The 5,000-nt window shown below is 54.9% G+C and overlaps 1 non-coding gene across 1 annotated transcript in view; it reads left to right on the forward strand.

Annotated features, from left to right (window-relative positions):
• The first annotated feature begins 4,116 nt into the window (after positions 1-4,116).
• Positions 4,117-5,000, forward strand: part of LOC126149300 (small subunit ribosomal RNA) — a 1,909-nt gene continuing 1,025 nt past the window's right edge. Inside the window, exon 1 of the ribosomal RNA XR_007530798.1 lies at positions 4,117-5,000. This exon is cut by the window's right edge and continues 1,025 nt beyond it. This is a non-coding gene — a ribosomal RNA (small subunit ribosomal RNA).

Here is a 5,000-nt window from a genome sequence, read left to right on the forward strand (position 1 = left end):
GCATGTCTTTGACGTCGTCAATTGTTCTGTCCCGTTGGACAGATGTGAACATCATTTCGTTGAGGGCGTGTATGATTTTCATGTATTTGCAACGCTGGGCAGTGTTATAGATCTAGAACGAGTAACGGGAGGGTAGGAAAATAGTACGACGTGTTCTTCCGTGAATAACGCATGGTCAACGGTTCGCGCACGCCCTCTGGTCCCGACGACGGCAACGTCCACAATAAACAGACCATACCGCCATCTGTGGGATACCCAGGCGTCTTATTTCGTGAAGACACCATGCCGACCTCTATGGGACGATGGTGACACCGCCGCCCACAGGCGCAACACAGCCATCTATGGGAATGTGACCAAACTACATTGCCATCCGGCCCAGAAACGACACCTCATCTACAGGAATCGAACGAAACTACGCCAACCATACTCCAAAACACGGCACCGCCATCTATGACAATGTGACGAAACCACATGCAATAGCTCCATCTACGCGAATCGGACGACACTACGTCCACCATGTCGAGCGCACCACCAAAAATACCGCCATCTGCAGGTCTCCCGCAACATGGCCTGCTGCACCGACGATACTGCCATCTATGAGACGACAAGCCGACGACGACATCGCTAGGGCCCACAGTGCCCATTTTCCGACGCCACCCACAAAGCCTGCATCATCTGTCCACCACAGGAGCCCCAACGCCAGTGCCTGCGCCGCACGAAGTCGTCGACCGATCATCGCTCCGCTCCACTCCACTCGCACCCGCACCCGCAAGTGCCCCACCCCAACCGCCCAAATCGCAACTCCAGCGGATGAACGGCGGACTCTTCCCGCACTCGTAACGTGCAATCCACCCCTATATCATGCGTTTCATGAAGAGTTATATCCAATATGCCATATTCCCGCTGTCCCTATACATGCTCTAAGTAGCTCGCTTGCTACAGCAGCAGCAGCACCACGTCCGCGCGCTTCCCTGGGGGCACTGAACCGCAGGACGCGAGACCCCACGCCCAGTGGCAAACAGGACTCCTCTCACAATATAGACGGTCACTACCCCGCACAACGATGACGGTGTGGGGGCCATTTTACGACACCGCTTCCTGCGGTGCCAACGCTGTCGTAGAGTCGATACGCCATCTTTGGTAGAAGGCAACCATTCCGCTGTAAATGAGTACGTCGCTCGTAGTTCAGTCACCTCGCAGCACTGCTCAGTAAACTATGCAGGCCCACATAGATAGATCAAATACGCAAATGCCCCTATACATGCTGAACGTCTGTGCAAACAAAAGGAACCACACGTCACCCACACACTCTATCACACACTACTCTCTGCCTGTAACAGACACAGATGCAATAATTAAGCACCACCATGGACCAACGTCCGGTGCATCCTATCCGCCACAGTACACCAACCAGACTATGATAACCAGGCCACGAGGTCCAATCATAAAACAGAATATCCCACTCGTCCGACAACCACAATTGCTCAGATAAGCCACCAACACCCACACATGTCCCACACAGGGGTGCACCCAACATCACCACACTGCCTCGTCTTACAGAACAAACACACTGGCAGGAATGAAACACACAGGTCTGCCGCAACCTCGGACACGGCGCGCCCCCTCTCACTACCGAAAAGCGCATCCCAACGTGACATACCTCCTTTGACACACTGACGCTGCCTCGGGCATCCACTTCCTACGGTCAATATGAACGAACCTCGCCCGCCCCCCCCCCCCCCCCCCACCAACACGCCATCCCATACCACAATGTGTACCGTACCCAAACCTAACGTGTACTGTACTACAACGCAATGTGTACCAAAACACAACCCAGTTTGTACCTTAACCTAACCTATGTCACCTTAACCTAACCTATGTCACCTTAACCTAACCTATGTCACCTTAACCTAACCTATGTCACCTTAACCTAACCTATGTCACCTTAACCTAACCTATGTCACCTTAACCTAACCTATGTCACCTTAACCTAACCCATCTTGCACCTTAACCTAACCTATGTCGCCTTAACCTAACCTCTGTTGCACCTTAACCTAACCTGTGTTGCACCTTAACCTAACCTGTGTTGCACCTTAACCTAACCTGTGTTGCACCTTAACCTAACGCAATTTGCACCGCAATGTAACGCAATTTGCACCGCAATGTAATGCAATTTGTACCGCAATCTACCCCAAGTTGTACCGCAATCTACCCCAAGTTGTACCGCAATCTACCCCAAGTTGTACCGCAATCTACCCCAAGTTGTACCGCAATCTACCCCAAGTTGTACCGCAATCTACCCCAAGTTGTACCGCAATCTACCCCAAGTTGTACCGCAATCTACCCCAAGTTGTACCGCAATCTACCCCAAGTTGTACCGCAATCTACCCCAAGTTGTACCGCAATCTACCCCAAGTTGTACCGCAATCTACCCCAAGTTGTGCCGCAATCTACCCCAAGTTGTGCCGCAATCTACCCCAAGTTGTGCCGCAATCTACCCCAAGTTGTGCCGCAATCTACCCCAAGTTGTGCCGCAATCTACCCCAAGTTGTGCCGCAATCTACCCCACGTTGTGCCTTAACCTAACCCACGTTGTGCCTTAACCTAACCCACGTTGTGCCTTAACATAACCCACGTTGTGCCTTAACATAACCCACGTTGTGCCTTAACCTAACCCACGTTGTGCCTTAACCTGCTCTGTAAATGGCATATGACACGTTACATTAATGTATTGTTGTCCAACCGCAACCCGCTCAGAATGTTGTGTACACAGCTACGTGTCATCTCCCCATAACAGCTGTATTGCAGTGTGGTACGCCATAGAGACGTGTGGGAGTAATGGACGCAGTGGATGGCGATCAGCATGAGCCGTCTGTTCATGTAGTGGCGCGTGTATGCAGACATAGTAGTCTCTTCTCACACAATGTGATAGCACGGTGTCCCGCGTTCCACATCTGCGACATGCTACAGAGGCCGGTTGACAGTTCGTCGCGCAATGGACATCGCATACGTACGGGGGCACCTTCCACGTGCCCTCTAGTCGGGCACATTTTGTTGCGTGGATGTGAGCGGATGTAGTGTGTCTTGACACCTGACAGGCAGGCATGCAATAATAGTTGACTTTGCAACGGGGATGGACGTGGACGTGTACGTTTACTGGTGACGTTACGCAAATGAACAACTGGTAACCCGTTGTGGTGCGGTTGATCTTGCTGGAGGTACATCTGTGAGGGCAACGATCGGTACAGCTATGACGCGGTTGTGTCAGCGATACCCACCACACCAATGAACGTGAATGTGGATCTGGGTGTGAAGCGATACGCGGCTGTGGGTGGGTGGGACTGTCCCCGGCCGGTGAGGGGGGGGCCGCCCGGCGTGCTGGCCGCGCGGTGCGTGGGCGCACGCGCTACAGCCGGCTGGTGGGGCGCCCAGTGGCAGGCGCGCCGGCCGACGGACGCGGCAGGCGGCGCAGCTGCGCGCCGGGGCACCCTGCGCGCGGCGCCGTGCAGCCAAAGTGGTCCTCGCCGGCCCGGTGCGAAGCGCGGTGGACATCTGCAGTGTGCTGGTCCGATTGAGGACTGTGTGCGTTGAGGATGCGCCGCCGCCCGGCACTCGGCGCCGCGACGCCGTCTGCTGCTCGGTCGCCCCAGCGGTTCTCGCTGGTGGTTTGTATCGCAGTTGTGCAGACGTGTTGGCACCGTGCGCTGTGCTGGGAGAGTTCGCTTCGGCACCCACGTGGGGCCTTTGCCCTTCTGTGGCGCTGGCGTTGGAGCTGCCGGTCACTGTAGGTGGCGCGTGTTGTCTCCCGGCCGGCAATGCCACGACAGCACGCTCCCGGGCCTCTGTCGGCAGCGGCAAGCTCAGTTGGGAGCACGGGTGGTCGCACCTAAAGCGTCTACTCGCCTAACTCCGGGCGATTGCGCCTCTCTCGAACCCGACCAAGTACTTAGGACGGCGCTGCGCGCCGCCGGGACCTGAGAGGGTTTCGAGGTGTATTGTGCAGGGGAGCTCAGCCTCCTCCTGTTTGCAGAATAATTGAGCGGACGCTTGCGTGTTCGCGCGGGCCCCCGGGACACACTCCCGGGCGGCCGGCTGCTCAGCTCTAGTTGACGCAGCTCCCTGGTTGATCCTGCCAGTAGTCATATGCTTGTCTCAAAGATTAAGCCATGCATGTCTCAGTACAAGCCGCATTAAGGTGAAACCGCGAATGGCTCATTAAATCAGTTATGGTTCCTTAGATCGTACCCACGTTACTTGGATAACTGTGGTAATTCTAGAGCTAATACATGCAAACAGAGTCCCGACCAGAGATGGAAGGGACGCTTTTATTAGATCAAAACCAATCGGTCGGCTCGTCCGGTCCGTTTGCCTTGGTGACTCTGAATAACTTTGGGCTGATCGCACGGTCCTCGTACCGGCGACGCATCTTTCAAATGTCTGCCTTATCAACTGTCGATGGTAGGTTCTGCGCCTACCATGGTTGTAACGGGTAACGGGGAATCAGGGTTCGATTCCGGAGAGGGAGCCTGAGAAACGGCTACCACATCCAAGGAAGGCAGCAGGCGCGCAAATTACCCACTCCCGGCACGGGGAGGTAGTGACGAAAAATAACGATACGGGACTCATCCGAGGCCCCGTAATCGGAATGAGTACACTTTAAATCCTTTAACGAGTATCTATTGGAGGGCAAGTCTGGTGCCAGCAGCCGCGGTAATTCCAGCTCCAATAGCGTATATTAAAGTTGTTGCGGTTAAAAAGCTCGTAGTTGGATTTGTGTCCCACGCTGTTGGTTCACCGCCCGTCGGTGTTTAACTGGCATGTATCGTGGGACGTCCTGCCGGTGGGGCGAGCCGAAGGCGTGCGACCGCCTCGTGCGTGTTCGTGCGTCCCGAGGCGGACCCCGTTGAAATCCTACCAAGGTGCTCTTTATTGAGTGTCTGGGTGGGCCGGCACGTTTACTTTGAACAAATTAGAGTGCTTAAAGCAGGCAAGCCCGCCTG

The sequence above is a fragment of the Schistocerca cancellata genome, unplaced genomic scaffold, assembly GCF_023864275.1.
Source record: "Schistocerca cancellata isolate TAMUIC-IGC-003103 unplaced genomic scaffold, iqSchCanc2.1 HiC_scaffold_923, whole genome shotgun sequence".
In the NCBI taxonomy this organism is placed as follows: domain Eukaryota; kingdom Metazoa; phylum Arthropoda; class Insecta; order Orthoptera; family Acrididae; genus Schistocerca; species Schistocerca cancellata.